The sequence below is a fragment of the Molossus molossus genome, unplaced genomic scaffold, assembly GCF_014108415.1.
Source record: "Molossus molossus isolate mMolMol1 unplaced genomic scaffold, mMolMol1.p scaffold_m16_p_17, whole genome shotgun sequence".
Taxonomy (NCBI): Eukaryota; Metazoa; Chordata; class Mammalia; order Chiroptera; family Molossidae; genus Molossus; species Molossus molossus.
In genome coordinates this window covers 16,188,095-16,208,116 of record NW_023425352.1, presented here as the reverse complement: position 1 = coordinate 16,208,116, position 20,022 = coordinate 16,188,095, and the positions used below count along the sequence as shown (strand labels likewise).

The following is a 20,022-nucleotide window of genomic DNA, read 5'->3' as shown; positions in this document are numbered from 1 at the left end:
GATTGCTCTGTTCCGACTTCTCAAAACATTGGTCTAGATGCACTGATTGCTTACTGGTTTATCAGGTACATCTTGACTTTTGTGTGATGGCAAAGGCCAACATTTGTTGAATGTACAATGTTCTGTTTCCAGTTCTGTGGGAAGGTACTAGTGAATGCTTAGAAGCATGAACAAATTTGATTAATGTTATAAATCATCTGCAAAAAGCATGAAATATTTTTTTCCTGCTTTTCTTTCTGGGGGTGTAGCAAAGGCAATAAATAACTGTTAAACTTGAAATTAAAGAAAGTAATTTGCTTCTGGCAGAAGGTCTTTCCAAAATCCTTTTTGTGATTTTTAGCCACATGATTAAAAAATGTAGTAAATGTGTATTATCTTATTGCTTCTCATTTCTACTTTTTTAAAACTTAAAAGCAACTCCAAAGGTATGAGTTTGGGCCTTCTTTCTCTCCCTCACTCCCCTTTTTTATTTAAAACATCATATCATTTATTATATTGGACCAGCAGGAATCAGTTTAAAGGGTTTGAGAGCTGGTTTAGATTAATGGCTTGGCAACTTGGAAATAGCCCACTGGAGTCACAGCCCTGCTTATCTTGGAGTAAGTTTTAAAAACTTTGCCATTGAGAATTGTTTCTGTAAGCTGCCAAAGTGAAAGTTGGAATGAAGAAAAACTTGACACTGATCCACATACCCCCAAATTCTTGTCAGGATGCTTTATGGGGATCTTTTTGTTTGGAGGATGGTAGAGTCCACAGGATAAAAAGCTTTTCATGACAATAATGCTACTCTGGGTTTACATGAGTTTGATAGTGTTTTTCCTCAAAGTTCTCAATTTTTCATTTTCATGTATACTTTTATTTTTTTATTTTAATATTTTTAAGTGACAACCATTTATTACACCCTAACTTTTTCTGCATTAGAAAGAACACCCCTTCTTTTTCCTTTTCCCATTTGTAGGATTGCACAACCTTTCAGTTAAACAAAACCAAAATTGTTCACTGGCTCAGTTTCCACCCCCTTGAAATAAGCCACATAGCTCCCTGTGGGTGTGCCCAGCCTCAGAAGCTGCCACAGTTACTTGATCCTCCTTATCTCAAACCACTCTGGGCTCCTTAGGTTGTCTCTTCATCTTCTTTCTGGGCTCCTCCTTTTCCCTCTTCCGTCCAGTTTTTGTACTGCTCTAGTCAGGGCCCTTCTCAGACTCAAGAGCAGTTCTCATGAGTTTTTTTTTTTTCCTTTTCTTTTTCTTTTCTTTAAATATTCTGAGGAAGGGACTTATACACTCGCCAAAGATCCATGTTTCATGGAGGAATTCCTACATGAAGATTAACCCCCTGAGTTTGAACATTTTGCAGAGATTTTTTTTGTTTTTCTTACTTTTTTGTCAGAGATTGGGTGTTAATAGGTGTGAATTCATGAATATAAAGTACAGATAGCCCTTGCTTTGTGTAAATATGCGCTCTAAAAAGTTGGCTATATCCTATATTAAATGTAGGGGAGATTACTATCTAAAAGAACTTGGCAAGGAATCTTTAGAGTAAAGAGTTCACAATATAAATAATACTACCTACTTTCACTGTTTTAAGATTGTTTTTCGTTCACACTGTTATATAGAGTGTGTTGTAAATAATGGTTTTCATAATAGTCTATGTAAAAGAGAATTTGTTATTTATGTGTACTTGGATGTAAAAACATATCTTAAAAGGTAACCTATGGCATTTTCACATCAGTAGTAACTTGATCAAAATGGGTTATCTGTTCTCAGCAATTTAACATGGCATCTTTTCACCTTTCATCAGACTGGCCCAATTTTCCAACCCACAAAAGTAACTTTTCTATATGTGTCAACATCTTTCTGGGCCAGTGAGCTTGAGAATTTAGGTGTCTTACAAGTGCTTGGAGATTAGTTGTGTTTTTCTTTTTTCTTTCTAGCCCCTTCCATTAAATCTACCATGCTAATACTTTTAAGGATTTGAGCTCATAGGGTATGGCACCGGTGTTCCATGTTAACCATGTCTTTGTTTTTTGACCTTGGCGTTAACCTAGAACATTCTTATACTCCTTCCATAATGATGTGGTTGCAGAATACAGTTTGAATGCCTTCAAGATAATTGGTCTTAATTATTTCTAAGTCATTGGTTAGTACAGTGTAAAAATAAGCATTGTTCCAAAAAAGTGTATACATGGCTTTTGAGGGGTTTTTTTCTTAGCATACAAGTCAAAAAATTGGTGTGAAAGCAAAAGCATCTGACACTAAACTGTATGGTTTGCTAGTAGATTGTAGGGTTCCCGTAGCTTAAATTATACAAACCAGTATAAGTTGTTAACTGGTGACATTTCTGTTTCCCTTTTGTATTAGTTGCAGTGTGTGATCCTTTCATTTAAAGTAATGTGTCATTGTACCAGTTTAATAAGAAGTATGTTCTTTGCATATCTTTCTGCCAGAGTAGTACATCCTGCAAATACCAAACTCCAGTTATAACCTGCCCAGAACATTTCAAATTGGCTCCTTTCTCTGGGTCTGTAATACATCTATTATAATACAGGAACACAGTGTGTGCTATATAATTGTTTAAGAAGCTGTCTGTCCTTTCTCCTCCTCCAATCAACTGACTAAGTTGCTATTAGCTTAGGATCAGGGATAATGTCTCATTCATTTTTTGCATTCTGTACTGTGCTACCCTTTCAATTGTAGCACATAATAGGTGTTGAATGATTTGTTGCTGAAAGAATAATTGAATTTAAACAGAAAGTAGAAAGATTTGTTGATTAATTGATTTACCAACTTAGATTTAAAGATAAAATTTTCAAATCTAAAATCACAGATTAAACTCAATACAGCCATAGATTTGGCACAGAACAAGTTACTCTCCAACTTTAGTAATACTTGGGGGCAGAAAGTGATGCAGTAAATTGAACCGCCCCTAAAATGCAAAGAAGAGATGTGTTTATAGGCCAGCCAGTTCTGGTTTTGTTTGTTTTTATTTTAATTAAACGTCCTATCATGCCTGAAGAAATAGAAAAGTGACAAATCTACCAACCATCCAAACATAATTTCACTGAGGGCAGGTAGAACTGGAAGGGTGAGGAATGGGAGTGAAAATGGGGAGAAAATTTCTAAACCTATGTCTTGCCTTGTCTTAGAAAGAGCTTATGATAGGATTTGGGGACTGAAAGCTTTAATTTTAGAGAAAGAGATATGATTCTTATCATGAAGAGGCTGTCCATGTTCTAGAGCTCAATGTTGGAGAAATTTAGTCTTCTAAGTCATCTGATTTGTCAGTTTGACCACCTACCTATTTTATAACAGTGTTTGAAGCTAAGTACTTGAATTGTTTAGATAAGAATACTTAAATTTCCCAAGATGTAAAAAAAAAATTTTATGGGGTAAATTATTTGAAATGTGAAACATATTTTTCCAACTAAAGAGATTTGTGTCATATTTAGAAAAAGCAACAATTAAACCTGGCCGGTGTGGCTCAGTGGTTGAGTGTTGACCCATGCACCAAGAGATCACCGGCTCAATTCCTGGTCAGGGCACATGCCCAGGTTGTGGTCCCAGTGCCCAGTTGGGGGCATGCAGGAGGCGGCCACTCGATGTTTTCTTTCATCAATGTTTCTCTCTCTCTCCCTCTCCCTTTCTTTCTCTCTAAAGTCAATAAAGAAAAAAAAAATTATCCTCACCCGAGGACATTTTTGCATTTATCTTCAGATAGAGAGGGAGGAAGAGAGAGAGAGAAACATCTATGCGAGAGAGACATATTGACTGCCACCCATACGACCCCAACTGGGGCCAGGGACAAACTGCAATCAAGGTACGTGCCCTTAGCGGGAACCAAACCCGGAACTCTCTGGTCCGTAGGCCAACATTCTAACTGCTGAGCCAAACCAGCGAGGGCAAGAAAAAAATTTTTTTAAAAGAAAAAGCAACAATTCATTTATGTCTACATAGTCCTATACTCTTAGATAGAACCGATCAAGGCAAAAGGAATTTATGTATTTTTTACTTTAAATAATTTTTTTATTTTTCAATTATTATTGACATACAATATTATATTCTTTTCAGGTGTACAACCCAGTGATTGGACTTTATATAACTTACTAAGTTATCATCCTGATAAGTCTTATCATAAATCTGACATCATAGTTATTAGAATATTATTGACTATATTCCCTATGAATATTAGAATATTATTGACTTTACATCCCCATGACTATTCTATAACTACCAATTTGTACCTCTTAATCCTTTCACTTTTTTCACCCATCCCTCAACACCCTTCCCATCTGGCAGTCTTCAAAATGTTCTCTTATCTATGAGTTTGTTTCTGTTCTGCTTGTTCATTTATTTTATTTTTTTTATATTCAGTTGTTGACAAATATGTATTCATTGCCAGTATTTATATTTTTTATCTTTTATTTCTTCTTAAAGAAGATCCTTTAACACTTCATGTAATACTGGTTTGGTGGTGATGAACTCCTTTAGCTTTTTCTTGTCTGGGAAGCTCTTTAAATGTCCTTGTATTCTAAATGATAGCTTTGTTGGGCAGAGTAATCTTGGTTGTAGATCCTTGCTTTTCATCACTTTGAATAACTCTTGCCAGTTCTTCTGACCTGAAAAGTTTTGAAAAATCAGTTGACAGCCTTATGGGAACTCCCTTGTATGAAACTAACTGCTTTTCTCTTGCTACTTTTAAGATTATTTCTTTGTCTTTAACCTTTGACATTTCAATTATGATATGTCTTGGTGTGGACCTCTTTGGGTTCATCTTGTTTGGGACTTTGTACTTTATGGACTTGTATGTCTGTTTCCTTCACCAGACAAGGTACTTTTTTCTGTCATTATTTTTTCACATAGGTTTTTAATTTCTTTCACTCTCTTCTTCTGGCAAATGTTGGTATGCTTAAATTTGTCCCAAAGGCTCCTTATACTGTCCTCATTATTTTTATTCTGTTTTCTTTTTGCTGTTCTGACTGTGTGTTTTCTGCTTTCTTATCTTCCAAACCTTTGATTTGATCCTTTGCTTTATCTGTTCCACTATTGATTCCCTGTAATGTATTCTTCATTTCAGTTAATGTATTCATCATTTCTTACTGTTTTTTTTTTATGTTTTCTAGTTATGTTTTTATGTTTCCTAACTCTTTGTTGAAGTTTTCACTGAGCTCATTGATCCATATAACCATTGTTTTGAACTCTGCATCTGGTAAATTGCTTGTCTCCATTTTGTTTAGTTCTTTTGGAGTTCTGTTCTGTTCTTTTGTTTGGGACATATTTCTTTTCCTCCTCATTTTGGCAGCCTCCCTATGTTGGTTTCTATGTATTAGGTAGAGCTGTTACATCTCCCAGGCATGGTAGAGTGACCTAATATAGTAGGTTTTCTGTAGGCACAACATTCCTGATACCTGAGCCGGGCACTCCAGGTTCATCCTCTCTCCTGTGTGGGCTCTGTACACCCCCTTCTGTTGTGGTTGAGCCCTGATTGCTGTTGGCACATCAATGGGAGGAATTAACCCCTAGGCCAATCAGCTTCAAGGACTGACTACAACCGTTGTGGAGGTTTGGCTGTGCAGTGGCCCAACCACAGCTCAGGACTTACTCCAGCAGGGTTCTGGTTCCCACTGGGTGTACCCTTTGAGTGTGTTGTTTGTGGAGGTGGTTCTGGGACCTCTGGGAGGTGCAGGCCAAGGTAAATAGCCCCCTGTATGCTGCCTGGGGCCACCTGGCTTGAGCTACAAAGTGATCTGTAGATGGCTGCTACTTCTGTTGGGCTTGGAGGTGCCTAGGAGAGGCCAAGCTGGGAACATTTAGTGAGACTCCAGACAGGCCATTTATATGGAAAAGCCACTGGAAACAGCATGAATGGGCCCACAAGTAGAGTGGGGCAGTTATCAGGAATCACCAGGGTGGGAGGATAACAGTTTAGCAAGGTTGATGGAGACTCAGATATGGCGCCTGCCTCCTGGCTCTATGGGGAGAGGGCTCTGCAAGTAAACAATGGCTTTTGGCAGCACTTCTGTCTAGAAAAAAAGCTGTCCCTTCACCCCGAAGCCAAAAGATTTAGTTCCTCCTCTTGTGTCCCTGGTTTTTTGAGCTCAGAGCAAGTGAACCCAAGTAAGTCCATATGTGGGCCCTTTTAGAGGATTTCCTGGGACTCTGGCAGCCCTTTGTCTCTCTCAGCCACAATCCCCACTGGTTTTTACAGCCATAAGTTATGAAGGCTTCACTTCCTGGCACTGGGACCCCTTGCTCCTCACAGGAGACCTCCAAAGCCAAGATATTCCTTAATCTGCCACACATGTCTTTGGCCCTCCTACCAGTCTCCATGTAGCTTCATCTTTATATCCTTAACTGAATGACTTCTGTTGAGCTAGATTTCAGGTGTTCTGAATGATGGTTGTTCTGTAGTTTAGTTGTCATTTTGATGTGGTTGTGGGAGAATTCAAGTAGTGTATTTACCTATGCCACCATCTTGACTGGACAAGATCATAAAAGTAGTATTTCTAACAAAAAATTGCATGTATAATGAATATTTTCATATGTTGTATATTCATATTACATTTTATTTTTACTTGCTTTCTGTTCTTTTTTTTGGACTTTTTCTCCAAACAGAAATTATCTGTGAATTCAGGTTTTTTAATAGCAGATATGTATTGTGTCGTGTGTGTGTGTGTGTGTGTGTGTGTGTGTGTATGTGTATGTGTATGTAGTCTTGGTCTTCCTCTAAGAGGTGGTCAATAAAATAGGTTGTTTTTGAAACATAATGCCATGGTAGAGTCAAAGCCACATATTGTTTTTTTCACTTCAAGTTTGGATACAATAGAAACTCACTAGTGTAGTTCATTATTGTTTTAAATGGGGATCATGCCTAATTTTCAGACCTAATGATTTACTGAATTTCGACCTCAGCTTTATTAGGCTTAACTTGCCAATCATTGTAGGTTATGTTTTTTACATTTTTTTTTTTTGTCCAAAAGAAAACCTATTTGAACACTAACCATATTTCACTTATCCCCAACCTTGCAAGCTTTTCTTTAATTGCTTCCTCTTTAGATCCTGGATTACCTCTTTTAACAAATAACCATCTATCAAATATTAACTAGGCAAAGGACAGTATTCATTTACCATCCATAACATTTTTTGAACTTGTCCTGAGGGGCCCTGAGCACTCTACCAGCACAGACAGTTGTGAGTTAATGTGTGGGAAGTGCTGTGTTGGAGGTAAGCCAGGGCTGTGGGGTTTGAGGCTTTAAACTTCAAGGTGGAGGCTTTCCTTCACAAATCCATCTTTTCAAGGGAGGCAAAACCAGGGTATTCCTAAATGGGAAATTACAGAATGTAGCCAGAGATGCCCACAGACAGAGTTACATTTCACCAGCTTGGCAAGGCTCTCATCTTCTGAAGCATGAACATCATGAGCAGCATTTTTATCATGGAGTTATCCATGTTGTGTTATCACTTCCAAGAAAAGTATTCCAGTGGAGGATAGCCATGAAAGAGTAAGATCTACTCTTTAGCACTCCTAAGCTTCCAGGGCCACCTCTAACCAAGGTTTCATAACTCCAGGATGGTAGACTACTGTGTGAAGAGTTCTCCTACATAGAACTCACCTCTTATCACTTTAGCTTTGGTTTGTTTTTGGTCCAGGCTTTTCTTCTCCCCTTGAGTGTTGTAGTCTCATCAGTGAAAGGAGCATAATAGTACTGTATGATAGGGTTGTTATGGGGAGTACATGGGATAAGTATATGAAACAGACAGTGGTCTGCCTTATTCCAGTGGCACTTCAACTGCTTAGCAGCAGTCACTTCTCTGAGAACACAAAAGTTTACACACAGTTGGCTTTTAATCTCTTTTTAATTTCATGCCTTTTACTGTGCCCTATGATCATCTCCCTGCCCTCTATCTTTCTGTCCCTCTGCTTTCCTTTCTGGTGTGTTCAGCCATAGGTTTTTTGTTACTTGGACTGTAACTGAATACCCATTACCCAGACATACCCATTCAGCAGACATGGATGGTTGCAGTGTGCTAGGCATTGGATACAGAGGTGCTCCCATTCAAGTAGGAGAAACCCATGGAAACAGCCAGCTGGTAAGAGGAGTGCTGGGATGCTGTTGTTTAAAGCATGGTGGGGATACATATGAAGGAGCTTTACATTTTTTTGGAGTAGATCAGAAAAGTAAGTTAGATTTTTAACTGGGCCTTGAATTCTCACTTGATGGATAAAAAGAAGATCCTGCCAGGCAATGGGAGCTGTTTATAAAAAGACAGGTGAAGATACAAGTATATAAGGTATAAGTAGTCTCTTTGGACTCAAGTCTGTGCTTTCCTTCTCTACCACATAGTAGGAAGGCAAAGAGAAAACAAGTAGCCCCTTTTTAGATGTAAAAATTGCTCGTCTCAGTAGTAAATAAAGAGTTCTGCTTTATTTGCTATATTGCTGTTGTTTTCTTTGCACGTACAAAATGGGTAAGGATAGCACAGAAGCTTAGAAGCAGTATGTGAATGTACATATTCTTGAGCTCTGCCTTGTACTATCAGTTTTCCCTCCACTTCCTGTGTTTCTTTACTTTGATCACTTTCTACATGTCAGGCACTTTGCAGTGATTATCTCTTTTAATCCACACAGCTTTAAGAGTTAAGATTTTCCTTGTTTTTTTTGTTTTTTGTTTTTTTCCCAGATGAGAGCACTGAGAGTCAAAGGAGTTTTAGAAACCAAAACCAAAAAAAAAAAAAAACTTATTTAAGATGCCTAGCCTGTAAGTGGGAGAACTCTTCCTTGGAGCCAGCATTATCTCCAAAGCTTCAGTTCTTTTATCCTAAAATGAAGTGCAGAGCTGCTGCTTAAGAGCCTTACACTAGGCCCAGCCAATAAATTACTGACCAGTTGGATGACTGGTACAGGCAGCCAAACTTTCTAAGTGTGTATTTCCTTCATCTAAGAAGTGGAGTAGTTGGAGCAGATGAAGCTACACTTCTTTTAACTATGGTTTTATTCTTAAGCTCTTTCATCTATTTTCATGTCTGATTATTTTGTGCAACCAAGTATAGGTTATGTCATGTAGTGGAAAATGTTCTAATGCACAGGTTGCAAAAGCATGGCTATTTGGGGTTGTTTTAAATCAAAATAGTGATTGCCTCTGGGGAAGTGGGAGAAGGGATTGTCTGGGAGAAGGCATGAGGGAGCTTTCTGGGGTGAAAGGTGATGTTCTATATCTTGATAGGAGTTTGGTTATACAAGTATATACTTACTTGTTTTTGCATATCATTGTATGTAAATTTTACATCAAAAGAAAAAAGCCATAAACAAATATTGACTTCTAGATAATGATATGCATGCTAAAGTATTTGGGGGAAAGTATCTGGTATCTGTAATTTACTTTAAAATTCACTAAATAGCCCTGGCTGGTTTGGCTCAGCAGTTAGAGCATTGGCCTGCGGACCAGAGAGGCCCGGTTGGAGTTGTGTGGGTGGCAACCACTTGATGTGTCTCTCTCACATCGATGTCCCCCCACCCCCCCCGCTCTACCTGAAGATAAATGCAAAAATGTCCTCAGGTGAGGATAAAAAAAATAAATGAAAATTTAAAATTCACTAAATATAAGATAGATTGTCCTGGCCAGTGTGGTTCAGTGTTTAGAGCATTGGCCCATGCACTGAAGGGTTGCCAATTCAATTCCAGCCAGGTTCAATCCCCAGCCCTTTGCATGCAGGAGGCAACCAATCATTGTGTCTCTCTCACATTGATTCAGTCTCCCCCCCCCCCCCACACTTCCTTCTCTTCCTTCCACTCTCTCTTAAAAAACAAATAAACAACAAAAACAAAAACAAACAGTGGAAAAATATTCTTAGGAGAGGATTAATAAAAATAAATAAATAAGATTAATAGAGGGATGGCTAGATGAAGAGATATGTGATAAAATAAGTATAGTACAGTGTTAATGTACTGTACTTATTTTATATATAGTGTTAATGGTAGAGTCTAGGTGGTACATAAATGGTTTTCACTGTAAAATTCTTTCAAATTGCTGTATTTTTGAAATTTTTTTTTTTTTTTTAATCCTCACCCGAGGACATTTTTCCATTCCCTGTTCAAGTAGAGTGGGAGGGAGAGAGAGGAACAGAGAGAGAGAAACATCGATGTGAAGGGACACATCGAGTGGCTGCCACCCGCACAACCGACCAGGGCCGGGGACAAACTGCAACCGAGGCACGCGCCCCTAGCGGGAACCGAACCCGGGTCTCTCAGGACCGCAGGCCGACGCTCTAACCGCTGAGCCAAACCGGCCAGGGCTGAAATTTTTAATAGAAAAATTGAATTGACAATTTCATATCAACAGCCTTCCCCTCCTTGAAGGGTCTTTGTTAATGCCACCCCAGTCTCTAGACTATCATGAGTTTAAGTGACCTAATTTAAACAGCTCAGAGAAAGCTTTTCTTTCCTTAGCCAACCTGTAGGTTGGGAGGTTTCTTCCTGTAGACATTTTATTTATTTATTTTTAAATATGTTTTTATTGATTTTTTTAGAGAGAGATATAAACATCGATGTGAGGGAGAAACATTGATCAGGTGCCTCCTGCATGTCTCCCACTGGGGATCGAGCCTGCAACCTGGGCGTGTGCCTTGACCAGGAATCAAACTGGGAGCTCTCAGTCCAGGGGACAACGCTCAGTCCACTGAGCCATACCAGCTGGGCTCCCTTAGACATTTTAAGGTAGTCTGAATGTCTCTCAGAGCTGAAGCTTGCCAAGCAAAGCTCATCCCTGTGGCTGTTTGAGTCACTGATAGTTATATTTCTAGAAGTTATTGTCACCATCAGGCAAAGATGAAATTTTTCCTTTGCTCCCCCTCCCATCCCAGATGTACCATTGATCAGATGATGTTAAGGAAATAGCCCCCGTTTTTGTTTTATGCTTTATTTTTAGCCTATCACATGTTTGATATGCCTTGTATTTCTTTAACAAATCACACTTGGTGCTTTCATGGCAATTTAGTTGGAGACAGCTTCTCATTGTTTTGGTTTGAATTCTGGCACTTAAGAGCATCTTCATTCTGAAGCTTATGGAATGAGCTTTTGTACTTGGACCAAACAGTTTACTTTTTCTTCATTGGTTAAGCTCCAGCCCCTAGTGGTGCCCAAAATGAGTCTCATCCAACTTGTGTTTGAGAATGTAAAACCATTAGGAGTGCAGGAACTCTTGTGCAGCAAAAGGAGAGAGCAATGAATTATGTTAGAATGATGAAGTCAATCATGGGGATACTTAGTTGTATATATTAAAAAAACAGTTAAGATAGCTAAATTATATTTTGAATTATTTTATAATGTTCTAAAAATGTTATTTTTTCCTAATTTTTATGACTAACTAATCAAGTTATTTTTCATACTAAAACAAGTTAAATATTATATGTTTGAAAATACAACAACAAAATGGCATTTTACAAGATTTAAATGAAATAAATATTTGAAATAAAATTGGAATTGGAGAGCAGGAAGAGAAGGGAGATAGAATACTTCTTGAGTTCCACATGCACCAAACTATTATTTGTATTAAGCCTGTAGCTCTTAGTAAAGGAGTATTTTTACTTAAAATCCACAAAACTGATGGGGAGAGGGAAGGAGAAATTTGATTGCTTGAGAGTTACCCTAAAAGATTGGATCTGTAAATTTACATGAATCCCTGAAACAGGCAGGTGTATGTGAATGCCAGATAATGTCAGAACTAACCAAGAAAAACCTGCTTTTCTGCATGACTGTGGTGAAAGCATTGGTTTCCAACAACTTACACGTTTATAAGGATTTTTTTAAGGGACTAACTTCACATTGGAGAAGCAACTATGTAGTCCAAAAAGTATTGGCTGGATTTAATGTACTGGGGGCATGTGGATTCCTAAGAATGTCACACCTTGTCTATGCCAGTAAATCAGAGTGTCTATTTTTGACACTAAATCTGATGTCATTGGCAGATTTTCCTCTTTATTAGAAGGGTGATATTAAGAGGGGAGAATATTTTTTCATGTATTTTGCTCTTTCTGTGATTGGTGTGTGTGTGTGTGCGTGCGTGTGTGTGTGTGTGTTTTAAGCTATGAAATATTACTGGCAAGTCCCAAGAAAACTAGATCTGGATTTCATTTTGTCTCTTCAACTCTGTGTGATCTTGTGCACATTCCTGACATGTTACAAACAGCTTGTGTCTCTGAATGTGCAGTATCAATTTTCAGTGGTGAAAGCCCCAAAAGGAAACAGACTGATTCTTCCATGCACAAACAGCTGGGCAGTTGTGGATGGAATTAATTGCTGATATATATTGGCCGTGTTTTTCTTCTCTTGTCATTTCCTTTGCAGCTGTGAAAGTGAAGTTTGACTTGAAAACAGACATTTCCAGCAGTGCAAATCCAAAAAGTATCAAGATGGGATTTTTCAAATATAATGTCTAACTCTGCTACCTTTGAATTGTTCAGTTTGGGGAGGAGCAAACAGATGATTTATAATTGCATAATATGATTGAAAACATAATTAAATCAGGCACTTGAACTATGAAAGGATTATTTTGGAATGAATTGATTTATCTTATAGTAAGAGTGACCTCATAATTCAACAAAAGGCTGGATCAGTCAGCATCCCCTCCCTAGGATCCTGAAAGAGGGTGTTCTAGACCATCTCTCAAAATATTGAAATAGTCAATGCTCCAGACTGATTTATTGTTCCAATGTGATGGGGTAGCTATTGAGACATGTATCATTAAAATAACATTTTTCTGTTTATTCTCCCAAAGCCTTTTCTATTATTTGTTTTAAATTCTATGTAAATTATTATATAGCTTTTTTACATGCTTGGGTATTTCACTGAGAAACACTTTTTATTTCATGAGTTACAGGAGTTAACTTAAACAGTTGGTTGTATTTATGAATGTGTATATTAAGAAAGTAGTATGAATTAAAATCACTTTGAATAATCAGATGTTTGGTGTCAGTTTCAATAACTAATAAATTATTTTAGATACCATTAAAAATTTTAGACAATATGTATTTATCCTACTGAATATCTTATTTGAAACTAAATTAAACATTGTGAAAAATCAAAACTCATGAGATTATTTTAAAAAGTGGGTATTACAAAATTTTTCATAGTATGCCTATTAGTGATTTTCATCAAAATAATTTATGTATTCATTTTAGTTCTACCAAAGGAAGTTCATAAATCAAATCCCTTATTTCTTAAAACAGTATTTACTAGTTAGTTGATAAGAAAATTTTTAATGTTCCTGATTGCCAGAAGAGCTAGAGCATTGGTACAGAAGGGTAGGTAATGCTTATGTTCATGTTCAAGTCCCCTATTTTGGCCAGATGGGCCAAAGTCAAGTTCTAGAGTGAGCAGTGTTGCTGACACCTTGAGATATGTAAAAGCTTCTGTTGCTAAACTTAGAAGTTGGCTTGGTTGGACTTCCTTTGTAGTAGTTCACTTCCACCTAACATTCTATTTTGTTGGTTGAGCTGTGCCATCTACCTTGCATTTTACCTTTACTTTCTTCAAGAAAAAGAAATGAGTCTCTTTCATTTCATGGCAGGAAAGCTGTTCTATAAACATAAACTTTCCCCCTGTTTCTTTGAGGAGGGCTAACCAATTAATTTTGACTCTGAGACCCTGAAAAATGTTATGGCCATATTAACGTGCAGTTTGCTCTCACTGAAGTCTGCCTGGGTGTGTTGTTTCCCCCAGAGTGGGCTCCACCCTTGCTCTAACCACACCGAGTGTGGATATCTCGCTGTTTAAAACAAAGTTCATTTTTAGGGCAGCATTTCATCAGAATTGCCACACAAAATCGAGCTTAAGAAATGTACAGCAGCTTCTATTTTTTTTGTAAGTAATGGATTGTCTATTGTCATACTGATAGCACACAGCTTAGAGGGCAGTATAAATAAAATAGATGGTTAATTTTATGCCAGCTGCTAGTAAAGTGCAATATTCTTCTTGGGGAGGAGCCTATGGCTTTATCACTCAACTAAATTTTTTCCTATTCACTTGTTCACTCTATATTTCTTAAGCAGTTTATTGAATTGTTGTGTTTAATTGTTTTGAGGATGACTCTGTTTAAACTAAGGAAAATACCGTTAATCTCATAAATGTGCTAATTATTTAACATAAAAATACATGACGTAGTGTTTTGTGCTGAATTTATTGGATGCATTAATAGCATAAACTGGCAGTACTATGTTTCAAGACATCATGGCATGAACTTTGTGTGTAAGAGTGGATTCATTAAATTAAAAAAAGGCAGCATCTAAAGCGCCTTTATTTCTGTCATAATGATGCTTTGTCTTGTGGCTGTTGGGTTATTTGTCAGAAGAGTTGGGAAAGGCTGCAGCCCGAAGTTCTGTTCCATGCCTTGTCTGTGCCTCTGTGTTCTTTCTAGAGTTTGTGACGTGAATGGTAAGTTGAACTATAGAAGAATTATTGTTATTCAATGAGGTTCATGTTCAGTAATTTTTTCTTTGCAAATGGGGTCTGACTTTTCCCCCTTCACATATTGGGGTTCAGTTTATAGCTGGGTTTTAAATGCCTGTGAAGTGTTTAATTATGCACTGACCAGAGTGGGTATGTTGAGAGGATGTGCTTCATGATGTCTAAACTGTTTTCCTCCTCTTGTGCATGTTCATTGTGTACCCTAGTGGGGTAGACACACCCTTTCCGTACAAGCAAGTTAAACCACTTTCCCCAGATAAAATCAGAGCTAAATGTTGAAATTGGTAGATTTCAGTAAAGCTTGCAGGGGTGACATTGTGTCATCCTTTTTGAACTTCGACTTCTTAGCATTTCCTTGCTTCAGCTTCCTCTTTGTAACTTGGTAGTAATTGTGTTTAGCAATTTTCTAATGTCATAAGGATGTAAGAATAAAGTAAAATCATTGTATCATAGGAAAAAGCACTAGCCTGGAAATCAAGAGGCTATTTCTTTGAACAGTAATTTTTTCACCTGTAATATTAGGAATTTTGGTTAGCTCTCTAAGATCTTTTCCAGCCTAGAATTCCCTAATATTCTTTGTAAAGACACATGCCTATTCCAGAAATACTAAAAATAATGTATTAGGATTGAGAAGAAATGTTTAGATGCTAACCCAGAATCACTCTTAATAAATGACATGAAAACCAAAGCTTTGCTCTAAATAAATTGTGTGTGTATATATTTTAGAAATTTTGCAGATTTACTTTTTAGTATCTGAGCAGTAGAATTAGCTATATAAATCAACTCAACAAGAAAATAATTTTCAAGTTGAAACTAGGTAAACCTCTTGTCTCAAGTGTTGTGTAGACATTTTATTAAACATTACCTGTACTCAGTGTACAATTCTTAGTTGTGTCACCTTGGATAAGCAGCTTTAAAACTCTCTTTCAGTGTGTTTTACATCATGACCCAGTGTGTACACCACATACACACCACTTAATCACTATAATAAATTTCTTGTATAACATAGAAAACACTGCTATTTTTTGCTCTTTTCCTTCTTCTTTTTTTTTCAATGTTGGTTTCTACTTTCTCTTCTCTCTTTCTTGTTTAAAATGGCTTTCTGCTTCAGCTCAAACTATGATCTACTTGACTAATTTTGCTATCATAGGACTGTTTTCCTATAATGATTTAAAATGTTTTAGACAAAGTTTGTTCAACATCCTATAGACTGGGAATTGATCCGCAACCTCTTGGTACATGGGTTGATGCTCAGCCACTGAACTACACCGGCCGGGCCCATGTTAATTTTTATATCAGAGGATGATTTCTACTGTCTCTTTGAACTCTAGGAGAATACAGTTACTCTTAGACATTTAAAGTTGCTCCAGGGCAAAGCTTGCCAACCAGTTTGCTGTTAAATATTGAAATTATAAGATTTTCTAAATAGGCTTCATTTGTAACTTTTGAAGAAAGTCAACAATTACTATCCCCAGTAATACTTTTTTTCTTATAATAATTCTGTAATAGAAAGAAAATTGAGTGAATTTTTTCACCAAGCACTGTAGAGCTGCCCTCAAATCCTCTTCTGTTTCCTCTAGTATGCTATACAAATTTTATCCTATTTGTAAAAACTAAGACACATTCCATGACATAAAAAGAGATGGGAAGTCTTTTCTAGAGAATTAGATATAATGTGTAATGTAGATTAGATGTAGAGTATCAAATTACTCTTGATAGACCCCCATCTTTATCCTCACCAGAGTTTTTTCAGGGCTCTACAAAAAGATCCCTTTTCTGCTTTAACATACTTACTAAAAAGTGTAAATTTTATAACTTAAAAAATGCACATGGTAAAAAGATGAAACAATACAAAGGGCTTATGATAAAATGTCTCTTTCCTACTAATTCCTGAACTCTATTTCTGGGGAATTGGGAGCAGTTTCCCAGAAAATTCTTATGACTATGAATGGAAATCTTTTTTTAAATCCAAATAAAATTATACTGTGCATACCATTTTATATATATCATTCTTTTTAATGGCTGTATAGTACTTCAGTACATGGCTAGATGTACTATAATTTATTCATACATCTTTTGATAAATATCTGGATTATTTCCAAGTTTTTCCCTTTTTCCACTATCAGATATATTTATGCTATTAGTCTCTCCTACCTCCATTTTGGGACAGAACCCAGAACCCAGGTACTATAGGAAAGAGGTGACAGTATTGTGTGGAAGTAGAAAAACCCCTCATCAACTTCTCTTCTAGCTAGAACACCAAAGGTAGGCCCTTACTGTCCTAGCTATTTACACGTAGGTAAGCACTGCCCTAGGAGTCTTTTTTTTTTTTTTTAGCAGATTAATGAGATAATGTTGGATTCAAAGTTCAGTAACTTGAGTGTGAGATTATGGGCAGATCATCTAATCGTCTTATTCCTCAGTTTTACCATCTATAAAATGAGAGGTTGTAATAGATGAGTTCTGATGTCCCTTCCAACTGTAATATTTACCTAGTATTTTTGATGGAATATTGACTTAAGCTGTATAACCTAAATTATATGAAGTTTCTGGAATTTAATTGAAAACATCTTTTGTATATATTGTGTGGTCTGTAATTTATTTGACCTGCCATATGGCCTAAGCTCTTTGAAAGTTTAAGAAAAAATAAAATTATATATATATATATATATATATATGGAAGTTGAATATTACACTATATTTTACATAAACTCTTCTTTGTAAAATGTCAGTTTCCAAAGCATAAAACCCATTCCAGAAGTAAAAGCAAATCCTTTTATCAAGCTTGAATACTTGAGGAGAAGATTCCAAGTGAGATGATGTTTGTTTTTAAAATGGATCCTTGTAATTTTCAATGAATCTAACCATTCAAAGCTAATCCTAAGAGCTTTGAAACTTGGCTTCAGCCCCCTTGTTTAAATTGTTTTCACATTCTAGCCCTCTAATCCATCTCCTTGTTTCACTGAGTGTTAAAATTGATATTACTTGACATAGCTAAAGTTTTCTGATTTGGTGCTGAGGCAGCAGCATAAAGGTGAACTGCATACCATCATCCTGCCAGTAAAGTCATCAAGTTTCACAGCAAAGTTATCAAGTAACAGAAGCAGGAATCTTTGCTGCATCACACATAGGCTGTTTAGCATTGTCTGTTGCACATTTTTATTTTTGTAATCTGTCAAATGACAGGCGCCCTGAAAGCAAAATGGTATAAGAACTCCAATGTTTGGTTTGTGTAATTACAACAGGAAGATAAAAAGATATTTTCTTGGCCTGGAGGTAGGGTAGTCTGTATGCATATGTATGCTGGTTACCCTAGCTTCTTGGCAGAAAGCTTGACATACTTTGAATGAGTATACTTTTCTAAAATCTGAGATAGTTATTATCCAAGTAATATTAGATAATTATACTACTGGTATTCAGTGTTAATTTTTTTTCTTTATTGATTTTAGAAAAAGAGGAAGGGAGAGGGAGATAGAGATAGAAACATCGATGAGAGAAAACATTGACTGGCTGCTGCCAGCGTGCCCCCCACCGGGGATTTGGCCCACAACCTGGGCATGTGCCCTGACTGGGAATCGAACTGGCAACCTCTTGGTGCATGGATCAATGCTCAACCACCGAGCTACACCGGCCAGACCCATGTTAATTTTTATATCAGTTGTTTGACATATGGTTCAGTTTATCAAAATGTATTGAGGGCCTTCTAGGACCCAAGCACTGCATTAAATGGTGGGACTACCTAGATGACAGACAATCTCACTAGAGTCTACTAAAATGACAACTAATCCTATTTATTTCATTGTTGGAGTTTTCTGATGTTCACTATTAAGTGGAACTAGACAGAGAAAGTTCTTCAAATTTTAGTCTGTGGAAATAGATGAAAACAAAGCATATTTGCAGTATATAAAAAGGGGTCTTCGTGTCTTGGTAGGGCATGTCAGTTACTGTGCAGATACATTCTTCTATATGTGGGTCTGCTAGGGAATCAGTTTCGTACTAATCAAATTCTAAATGAAATAAACTTGTGATGCTGGGACTAATTGAGCCTCAATTTTAGCCTACTAAAATGTGTCTGAGTTATAAAAACCTGCTGTGCCTCAGATAGTCTAATGACTTTAACAATTGCTTGTATGAAATTAACCTTGAAAATGATCACACTATGTCTTGATGACACATCCTGATACCTTCTTTGTCAAGTTACCCTATCCATTGTGGTATTTATGACTAAGGAAATTCACTATAGTTAGAAAGATACAGGATACTGCTGTCTACAGGATGTTGAACAAGTTTTGTCTAAAACATTGTAAATCATTATAGAAAAATAGTCCTATGATAGCGAAATTAGTCAAGTAGATCATCTTCAAGTTGAGCTGAAACAGAAAGCCATTTTAAACAAGAAAGAGAGAAGAGAAAGTTTAATCATTGCTTTGGTCTGTTATGCAATCCCAGAAGGGACTGATGTTTCTCCTTTGGAGCCCACCCAGCTTTTGGCTAGGGTCCTGTGACACACAGTGGGAATTCACTTCCTATCAGGAAACGCTGTTTTTCAATGCATTATCTTGTTGAGACAACCACAGTGAACAATAGGCTATTAATGTATTAGAACAACAAGTGTCATAACTAAGCCAATATTTGCTTTGTTTTGAGTGTTACACTTTAAAAAAAATTTTTTTTGGCTGGGCTTCAGAATACATTTGTATGCTTGACCATCAGTGACTGCTGGACATAAAAGCCATGACACTTAAAAAGAACACAGAAGAAAAAGTGCTTTAATAATGGTGGTGAACTTTTGCAGGTTTATTCTACTCTATTCCTGTCCACAAAGAGACAAGGATAAATTTAATAATTTCAAATGCATCTTTCAGGTATGAAAAATGTCCATTTAAAAGTCTGTTTTGAGTTTTGGAAGCCACAGCAAGAAACTGGCATAAAGAATAAAAGCCTCCAACTCAAGTTCTCTTATGAAATATCAAACCCTCTAATGAGATATCACATTCAGTTTTATATATTTAAAATAATTTTATAATACTGCTTATGTGAGGACTGACAGCTTTTTAAAAGCTGTTATTTTTCATAATGATTAAGAAGAAGAAAACTCCATTTAAGGGATAGTCAATTAATACCAAGTCAGTACTATAACTATGTGATAAGAGTATAATGAAATTTCAGAGCTGGAAGGTGAACCTAGAGGGCGTATGGTCTAACCACCTCATTTTATACATTAAGAACTTCAGATCTTACCTGTTCATTGAAAAATTCTTTTACTATCTTAATCTAAAATTATATTTATTAGCAATCCTCAACAGCTCTTAGAAATCTTATATTTATCTTTTTTTGGCAGTTGTCACAAACTTTTTTTTACTGTCATCTTTCCATTTGCTCATGTTTTAGTTCTCTCTTTGATTAAACTGGAAAGTCCTTAAGGGCAAGACCAAGATCTGTGCCTTATATTTCTTTATACCCTTTACTTAACAGCTGATTTAGTGTTTGCTGATTAGTTGAATCAATAGTTTTTTGGGATTATTATTTTTTTTTATTAACTTATTTTTATTACAGGTGTTTCTC

General features: G+C 36.6%; 1 protein-coding gene across 5 annotated transcripts in view; it reads left to right on the top strand.

Annotated features, from left to right (window-relative positions):
• Window positions 1-20,022, top strand: part of ADD3 (adducin 3) — a 126,331-nt gene that overhangs the window by 57,821 nt on the left and 48,488 nt on the right. Inside the window, exon 1 of one of the 5 annotated variants that reach the window (XM_036264570.1) lies at window positions 13,196-13,853. The exons of 3 other annotated variants lie outside the window; for them this stretch is intronic. The gene's annotated coding sequence lies outside the window, so the exon portion shown is untranslated. Of the gene's footprint in view, window positions 1-13,195; window positions 13,854-13,881; window positions 14,425-20,022 lie in introns of those variants that run through there. One more of the 5 variants, XM_036264571.1, reaches the window with a different exon arrangement.